General features: G+C 40.2%; 1 long non-coding RNA gene across 2 annotated transcripts; it reads left to right on the top strand.

Annotated features, from left to right (window-relative positions):
• The first annotated feature begins 1627 nt into the window (after positions 1-1627).
• On the top strand, positions 1628-9851 carry LOC309436201. Of its 2 annotated transcripts, XR_014183306.1 has the most exons (4): positions 1628-1782; positions 5030-5229; positions 6609-6713; positions 8173-9851. It is a non-coding gene; the product is annotated as an uncharacterized lncRNA (long non-coding RNA). The 2 variants fall into 2 exon arrangements; XR_014183307.1 differs by lacking the exon at positions 1628-1782 and having other exon boundaries at positions 1805-5229.
• Positions 9852-10085: the final 234 nt, after the last annotated feature.

Below are 10085 nucleotides of genomic sequence, written 5' to 3'. Positions count from 1 at the left end.
TTTTTTCTAGGTTCACTTTTCAAACCCTGCCTGCAGTGTTCAGGGAAGTGAGCTGGATGCTCTGCACACTGTTGTACACACCACTAACGTACCATCCATAATACAGCACAATTGTCAGTCGCTGTTTTACAGAGGGGCCAGGGCTGAACAATCATGGTGGATAAATTACTTTTCTGTTCTACAGCAAGTGGCCTTCCTACCATGTGAAGCTTAAGGTCATTGGCAGGGCAGCGAGGGGGAAGCTTATATATTAGTTAACTCTAATGCACTAATAGTGTTCAGATAGAGGAACTATACCAATTAATTACAGTTAGGTTTATTCTTTAAGAGAGGGGTGATGACAAGTTACTGTGCTGAGATACATATGTGTATATATATATGCGTGTGTTTTGTTTTCTTGCTACTTCCCTTGCTACAATATTCCTATAGATAACTTGTTTTATCATTAGTATCTTCATTAGAGCCTTCAATATTGATCATTGCAAGCATCCAGGTTTCAGAGAAAATAAAATATACTAAAAAGATTTTTAGTCTATAGCAACACATTTTGCTTACATTTTTTACAGTGTAGTCTAAAGGGGGAGGGGAAGAAAAACCTGTCAAAAATTAAGTAGAACATTCTTGAATGGCAATTAGCATGCCCAGAATTTATTTTATGTACAACGCAGTGGCAAGTAGCTGCTTCTTATTAAATGAAAATCCGGTATTATGTACTTCAGGAACATTCCAACTAATGAGTATGTAATGTCCTTAGTATAACACAGAACTTCTTTTTGTGTTCACAACCACAAGATGCTGGAAACTTGACAAATGATATCATTTAAGACAGATGCCTGCCTTAGGGACCTGTTTTTTGGCTTCCTGTTTCTGGTTTTTATTTCAATAACATTTGTAATTGCCACAGGATCTGTACCTGTGTAGTGTTTTAACCCCTTCAAATATACCCCGTTGCATTAACTCCTTGGGTAGGTACGCAGGAGTATTTTCTGGTTTTGTTTTTTTTTGTTTGTTTTTAATTTTTATTTTCCCCTCCCCAGCTGGTGCATTCTTCCCACCTCTCACCTCACACATAAATAAAAGCTGGGCATTATTAGACCAGATGAAATAGTAATGTTAGAGGGGGTAAACGCTTTCTGTGCTAGCTGTGCTTTACTGGTGCAAAAGTACGTGTGGACCCAAGGCAAAAAATAAAAAGCTGTCAGGTGTGGCCTGGTGATTCTCAGTGAGCTACGACAAAATTCCGTGTGCACGGCCCAGGCACACAATACCTTGGTCCCAATTATACTTTCCAACGTGTGTTCCTCCCCACTTATGCTCTCATGCTTTACTTAGGTTGTTGGGCAGGAGGATTTTTGACATCACTGCAATTTGGTGGTGGTTATAAGGGCTATTTTGGCAGTGGTGGTTCAACACAAGTTGTAAGTCTGTGCTGTGCCCTCCAGCAGCGCCTGCTTCCAGGAAAGCCCTTAACACAGGCAATAGGAGTTTTCAGCTCCCCAGGTGCTCAGCACAGATCCTGGCAGCCTGCAAGAAACCTTCCCACAATCCAGAGCAGCCCAGTTGGTTTGGTGGTGGTTTATAGCATGTTCTTTCTCTGTTTTGCTTTTTTGTAGGTCTTGCAAAAAAACAAAAACAACAACTTTACAAACGGGCTGCACACAAGAAGCTTCTGTGGTTCTGCTTAGGGGAGTTTTCACTGGGAAGCTTCACTAAATCCTACAGCATGCCATATTAACAAATAAGGATTGGAAAGAGCGTGAGTTCTTGGCACCTATTCTGCAGGTGAGAATTTTCTACTTGTCAGATGCACTTAGCTCTCCTGGATTTACAGGGCTTTCTGATGTCATTTTGAAGCAAAAATGTTACACTCAGGCCTTCTGTCACAGGACATGTAGTTTCATTGCACCTGTACTCTTCAGCCAAGTTTATCCTGTGAAGTGTCGAACAACCTCATCTTTCTTCAGAACTGAAACTAAGGACTCTGAAAACCTCAAGAAACATATCGGTTTACTGCAGGACCAGACAGCGCATCATACAAACATACCCTCTGGGCTTTCTGTTAGAGAAGGAGGAAGAAGTCTTTATCTTTCATCACAAGAGGGAGGTCAAAAGGACCAAGCGAGTGCCAGACCGAGTCACTTCTGCTGTTCTAGAGTTCATTTGCAGAGGAATGAGGCAGACACACAAATCTCATTATGCGTTACGAGGATCTGTGCACAGGCTTCTTGTGCGCTGTCTTAAAACTGAACCCCTAAGGGGCTAATTCACAAAGGGAATAGGAGGAAAGCAAATTTGTATGTTTTCTGGAAGCAGTAAGACATGACATGCAGCACGGTTCTGGCTGATTACAGCATGCCTCAGGTGAGCTGGGAGGCACGAGGCTGTGAGCCAAGTGATTTCAACCACCCAAGAAAGACAACTCCACAGAAATGCATTGTGTGGGATGTCTGATCGCTATGAAAAAAACCACTCTGACTTCATTCACGTTGGCATGACATTATTGGCATGACTCTTTCTGGCAGCCTATCAGAAAGTTTTATTTGCATCCAGAGTTTTGAAAGCCATTTCATAACGTTAAATAAGGGCAATGCTGCTAATGTCTGGCTTAATTGCCCCTTGACACCTATGTGTAATCTCTCATTGAAGCCCTAATGAAGGGTTCTCCTCAGGTTGTGTTATTTTCGAAGTAACCCCTGCATACAAGCAGCATAATGTACCTTTCCTCCCTGCATAGGTGCGGCAAGAATAGCCATAAGGAAGTGGATAAAGTATGTTTTTTTTCCTGTATTCTCAGTAATCGAGATGCAGAGTCAGTTATTGGATCATTTGACTTCTTACTGAGCTGGGAAACCTCAATCTGCTATCACAAGTGCCTACAAATAAGGGAGATATTGAGACAGTTTCCTCTCCTGGGAATGTAAATGAGGAACAAGAATAACGCACTTGAAATCAGCGTAAAAACTGTCTTTGAGAAGAACCTGGCTCTTACTTCCTTGTGTTTGTGTGTATGTGTTCACGCTGCAGGAAAACAGTTCTAACACAGACCTGCCTAACCTGAAATTGTAGTGAAATTTCCCAGGGCCTCCAGATAACTCCCAAAGTCTTGGGAAATTCAGTGTTTTCGCAGTCACCGCTGTTGTAAGAGCTCTGGTGGCAACAGCAGCAGCTTTGCAAGCTCCGAGCTCTCGGATGACGAGTGGTGACAAAGCGAGCCCTGGTCAAGAGAAACTGCTGCAAAGGCAGCCCTCCAGTTCTCAGGTGTCATTCTCAGGATGAATTCAGGGGTGAGGGACAGATTTTCATCCCTCCTAGTGTAAAAAAACAGTTCTCCCCCACCTCAAAAATCCTGAGTTACTTGATAACTATTTTTCCCTTCTCCTTCTTTCCACATCCCTCCCTACTCCCAGAAAAAAAAAGTGAAATAATAAAGGGGGAGGCTGCTGGAAGTGTGGAAATGTTTCAGGCTTTTCTCTCCCTTTGCGGGGGGGAGTTCAGTTATCCTTGTCTTGTAACGTGTCTAAACCTAACAAAGCACATAAAAGTTTTGCCTATAGGCTCTGCAGCAAAATTTGAGTAGATTTATGGTGAATATACACAGTTTCTGTTTTGCCACAGAAAGAGACAGCACTTTTGTTTTCAATATACAAGGTCTTTTATTCTGGTGAGATGGGGAAGAAAAAATAAACCACCAAGGACTCTTTCCACTTGTATGATTTCATTTGCAGTGTCTTTCATTCTATCTGTTAGTGCTACAGTTTAATGTAATGAACCTACTTTTATTGCATTTCTTGCTTTCCTGTTTGCAAAAATCTGACATATTCAACAGTCACAAAATACATGTCATGTTGCAAACAGTTAGAAGCCAAATATTCTTTCTTTCCCACAAAGCTGAAATTGTAGTGGTACAAAACAGTCCAGCATTGGTTCTCCTGGTATGAACCAGAGTACTGTAAGGTGAATGGAGGGCTGTGGATAAAACATGTTGTAGAGAAAAAGGTTGTAACAAGCAGAGGCAAAAAGGGACATCGGTGGTGGCATTGTTTTCAGGTGACTGGGTTTGTGCTTCCCCTTGGATGAGTTTAACAAGCAGCAACAGGCATTTTCTTCCTGTGTAAATCAGAGGCAGTCCTAAGTCTAGCAGCAGTACTTCACAAATATATTGCAATAAGAACTAATGCCAGTGCCCCTGATTTCTACAATCTTTTCTTCTGCCTTCTTGGCCTTATGTCACATTTTTAACTAATTACAAACCCAAAGTGAAGACAATTATTTCTTTGCTTCCAGAAATATATTCAGGACTTTACCATGTCTGCTATATATAAGTGGCAGTAGTACCTCTTAAAACTCTCAGTAAACAAAATGCTAATAATGCCTTCGTGATGAATGGAGGGGAATGAACAGTTATTCAGGCTTAGATTTAATTGGGACGTCCCAGCAAATTTTTTGCCAGAGTACAACTGACATTCACGCTTACCCAAACCATGGAAAACTTTCGTGGTCCTTGAAAGTTAGCCATGCTGTGCTGGAGGGACTACAGAGAATAGCACTTTTCCAGCGCTTTCCTCTCTATCACACAGCAAGTGGAAAGGTTGAACAGACCCCAGTTCTGACACTTCTACATCAGGCGACATGCACGAAGGCCTGAATGATTTTAAGGAAACCACACAAGCATTTTTAGACTAAGAACCTGTCTCACTCCAAGAAGATACAGTCTCAGAGTGCTGTGAGCAAATTAGCCTTTTTGCTCAACTCTGTATAGAAAACCCAAACCAAAACCAAACCAAAACCACAACCCTGAACACTCGGTCTTATCCCCTGCCCCAGGGCTATCCCAGTTCTCTGCCTGGCAGGCTGTCTTTACTCTGAAGCACACCAGCTCTCTATATCTTGTATATTTTAATATCGACACTGATCTTCAATCAGCACTGCCCTGGCCTTCCAGTGAAAATATGCCAAAATGTCACAGGTTTCCAAATGAAATGCAAATACTGAACTTTCTGAAAGGTACTGATAGTATTTTACTCCGTAGCAGCATCCGAGTTGTACCAACGAGACACAACAGAAACAAGGGTTTAAGATTCCTGACAGCAAAGGTAAAGCTCCTTGCACTTGCCACTCCACAGATGTCTCAGCTGGATCGTGTGTAACACCTCTGGACAAGAATACGAGTCCTCTGCTTGCTTACTTGCTCAGCATAATGAAAAGAAGAGATGAAATACTCAAAGTCAGGTCAGCCTACATTTTGTCGTACATAACTGTTATTACACAGATGTCACAGCAGCAGATACAAAATAAATACCTGGATAATGGAAACCATTTGCTTTGCCTTTAGCCACAGGCATCAGGTCTGATTTACTGGTGGCTGGCAGCTAGAGACTATAGGAGAGCCAGGTCCCTATAGCCAGCCTCACCTTTACACACTCAGAGAAGGGAAAAGAGCCACAGTGGAAGCTGCTCTGGAGGAGAGTTTCTTGTTTTTCTCCCATGCCCTCCTCCCCATGCTCCCTACTGTTCTGCCAGGGCAGGGAGATTTAGCAGAGCCATGAATCTACGCTTACGCGCTGCCCTTTCATCATTCGGACCTCGGGTGGATGTACACAATCTGGAGCAGTCTTTGCTCAAGGCAAACAAAGTAAAGGAGGAGAGTGACATTTCAGTCTTTCATTGCAGAGTCACTCAGGTCACTCGCTGAAATTATAGACACCAGCTCCAGCAATGTTAACAGCCAACTTTAGATTATTAACCACCCTTTGGACAGCAGTACGTTTACGGTGCCAGTGCGCAGAGAATTCCTCCAAATTACAGGGTGTCCTAACATAGCCGGTCAAACCACACGGACCTCTAGATGCAGTAAGCAGTGTAATTAAGTCTGTTTTCTCATTTGTACTTTCCCAGCAGCACTCAAAATACACTCTCGACCACTGGATGCTGCTCATTGCATCAGGCTGTGAAAGGAGATAAGAGCGAAGGGTGCCTTAACAATAGCTCATTAAGGAAACCTCAAACATTTTCTTATATTGCATTATTTATATTTTGGGTGATAATAAAACACTGCTTCCAAGGCAAAGTGCATTCAAGAAGCTTATTGGCCTGTAGGTGGTTTCATTTGATTAGATTTCAAAAGCGAAGGCTACAGAAATTTCTTTTATCTGCTGCTGTCCTGAAAGACCTGTTTTTTTTTCTACATCTCGTCAGGCCATACATTGTCAATACCACTGAGATCCACCAAACTTCATTAGCCCTTTCAAATATTTCTGGGAAAGGCAGTGACCGTTTTTTTCCCCTAAGGCTCTAGAAATTTGTCTTCACTGCAACAATCACTGGCATCTTTGGTAGGATCCATTTTTTAATATAATGACCTTCTGCATACAAGCAAACACGAAGAGCACCTAAACATTTAGATTCCTGTGGAAAGATCATACACAAGATTTTACACAAAAGAGTCCCTATGAAAAAAACACAACAAAAAATAATAATACAAACAAAAAAATAATAATACAGGTAAAGGTCAAAATGCCTATTCTCATTCCTTAAATTGTACTGTATAGTTAGTCTAGCACTGCATTAATTACGGTCTTTCCTCATATTCTTTCTTTATTCTCCTACAGAGCCATTCTTACTGTGTAACTCTGCTGCAGTACGTTTTGTTACCTAGGTACAGATCCAAGAATAAATTTTGGCCCTGATCATGGAATATTCACTCACTTTCAAATGTAAGTAAAAGAACTGAAACTAGTTAACTGGAAACTGCAAGTACTGAGAATTCCTACTGTATTATAGTGCAACTCCCATCTCTTTAGCTTTTCTTTCTGTTGTTTCTTTGCTATAAACATAATACTACTGACTATTAAAGCTAAAAAAAATCCCAAACCAACCAACCAAACAAACAACAAACAAACAAGAAAACACCAAGCTGGAAGGGGCAGAGGGGATAGAAACTATAAGACATTCCAAAGAGAACATGGGGAATTTAGGTTGAAAACAGAGACTATGCCATGTAAGGAGAAGATATTCCCTGGTGTGGAGAGGGAGTCTAACACAGTTCATAGGCTGTGAATGGATCCCTGTGTTTCTATGTAAGAATTATTATAATTGAGAGACAACTAGAAAGAACTGCTTCTCCTGCCATTTTAAGCCCCAAAAGTGTATACTAAATGTGCTGAATGTGGAGAAGAATGGCATCTTGATACTAAATGAGAAAACATTGTTTAACTAATTAGTATAAAGTACAAATACTTTCATTATCTGAAAGAGTCTAGTAGCTAAAAAACAGAAACATGGGGAGGACAAAAGATTTCTGATTTTCAGTATCATACGATTAGTTTGACTGTATATGCTCTTCACTGCCTTTCTGAATTACAGATCGCCGAGATCTCCATCCAGAAGCACAATGTACTAGTATTCATCTTGTCAATGATATATACTCAGAGGGCTATTTCTCTAATTGATGGCTTCATCATTCAATTCAAGATGCATAAGGATAACTATTGTTATCTAACACTAACTATCATATGTTCCTATTGTTCCACACTTCTCGTCAATAGCATCCAAGATATCCTATCTAAATCTTCAAGACAAGCAAAAGGAAGATGCATTATTTGTTGACTCCACACAACACATTAGTAAATGTTTGTGAGCAACCTGCACATCTACCCGCTGTCATCTTTAAGTATTCAATTAAAATTGGACAAGGGAGTACACCAATACAAATAAGTACTCGGTCAAATGAAAGCTTTGCATTGAATTCTTAAAGTATTCAAAATCAGGTGCTTGCTAGCAGGCACTCAGCTGAAATCAGGACAGTGATGTGCGTGTGAGGATGAACTGTGTATAAAGGGAAGGAGGCAGATTGCTTTATGGTGGAGCCATGGCAGGGGTTTGACAAGAAATGCTTCTCCCAGCACAGCTAAGGAAGGAAGGAGAACCCTATTATATGGATGAGTGGGGCCAGCAATGGCATCTTGTCATTCTAACTTGTATAAGTAAGCAAGCTTAATTGCTCCTTGTCTTTTCAAGATGACTTTCCACCAACAATCTCATTATCACACACATATGTTTATTGCACATAACCAAGTCCCTTCACACAGACCTGAATGCAATGAGGACAGCAGCAGTATTACATTAACTAGTAACATTGGTTTTCCTTTTTTTTTTTTTTGTATTTTTAACCAGATGGATGTGACCTGCCTTCTCCTTCTGCGACTAACAGGGTGACCAGAGGCAGTGGAATGTACACCAGGATTAGAAAGAATAAAACCAGAGGGAAAGCAAACTGTCAAGAGAACAGTGTACTGAAGAGGAAAAATGTAAACATGACTTCTATTTACCAAGATTAATATGTAAAGTTAACATGTTTGTCATGGAGTACATTAATATGTATATTTTCCCACTATGTAGATCTTTTCTTATATTACTTATTAGAAAGAGATATAATCACAATGATGGGGCAAGAATGTCACTTAAAAATTAGGTGATGGCCAGTCAACATAATATAACCACTATGGTGTCATTTCTGATTTAGATGTGGTGATATCAGTGTAATTGCCGCTGGGAAGAAATTATAATGGCTGCTAATGATAAATAAAATGACAAGAAGGAGGGTCCTCCTTCACATATGATTCCAAGCAAAATTCAACTGCTGAATTCCTTAAGCAACTCAGTGCCGTTCATTGATGAAGAGGAAATAAGCAGGTTTTGTGGAGCTGCGCGGCCGTAAGAACTGCACTGTCATTTCACAAGCCCAAGCATGGACACCACAGGTCTAACAAGATTTCACCACACTTTTTCCACTCAGGGGACATGTAGTAATGAAGCTCACATGAAGTGAATCTTAATACAAAGTTAAAATTATTCTAACAGAAAGCCCTGGAGCTAGCAAACACAAAGATGATAAGCAAAAATTAGGTAAAGGCAAATGTATAATCATGTGTGTGGATACTTTTCAAAGCCCCCAAATACTCCAGTCTTGTTTCTATAAACACAGGCAGCCATAACCCAGAGATCAAAAGACCTTCCTACATTTGTTTTATATCATAAATGTGTCAAGAATGAGCTACACGAAGCATCGTTCACCCACTACACATGGCTTGTTAACCTAGCTGAGAGCATCTTTAAACTCATTCACACACTAAAAGCCAGGAAACCAACATTTGATTACTAGTTCTAGCATCAAGATCAAAGACCATATCTTCCCATCTGTGAAGAGCATGAGCCAAATTCTTTTCTCCTCTCTCTGCAATCACAAAGGAATCGAAGAACTTGGTCAACATTATATTCCCCATCCTATGAATAACACAGCTCCAGTCTATAAAAGCACAAAACCCAACAGTGTGGCATACATACATATGTTTTTTTCATAGGGATTAGGAAAAAGGTATAAGTAAATCTTAAGTCACATCTTCACAATACTCCCAGTCTGCAGCTATCCAAAGGTCAGAGACTGGTTGATCTGTAAGTTTTATCCTAATATATAAAGTGACAACACCTCTTAAAAGAGAAAATACCGTGTACCTGGCGTTTACTCTTCATTTGGGATCTTCAAAATTAATTACTAGATGGTGGTGTAAGGGTTAAATTTTAAAAATACATTAAATTAAAAACATTAAAAAAAGATAGGGGCGGTATTCTTCAACCAGTTATTTCATTATCACAGCTAGGTTTTTAGTTACCTGTTAGTCAAAGACAGTTTAAAAATATAAATAAATAAAGATCAGTGTTTGCCTGGAGAATAAACCTGTTCATTTTCAGGTGAAACCAATCTGCTCATTCAATTGCAGCTGATGCAAGCAGTTCTGCAGGTGGGTTACTCTTAGGCACATAAAGCTAAAGAGGGCAGGGGCAGTGAAAGAAGACAAAAGGTACAAAAATGAATACTGTCTTACATGCTTTATAAAATATGGCAAATTAACCCAGATTCTAGTAAAACATTTGAACCAGTGGTCTAGCATTTTGAGGTATGTGGGATTTTTTTTTTTGGTGGTCTGTTTTACTACAGGGTATGTCGAAGGAGTACAGAGATCTGCCAAATGCCAGCTAATTGCTTTGGCTCCTTTGCATGAAGATCATTTGATGATAAATTGTTACAG

Source organism: Streptopelia decaocto, assembly GCF_964273445.1.
Source record: "Streptopelia decaocto genome assembly, chromosome: 2".
Classification (NCBI taxonomy): Eukaryota; Metazoa; Chordata; class Aves; order Columbiformes; family Columbidae; genus Streptopelia; species Streptopelia decaocto.
The sequence above is the reverse complement of the archived record's forward strand: the minus strand, read 5'-3'. Positions and strand labels throughout refer to the sequence as shown.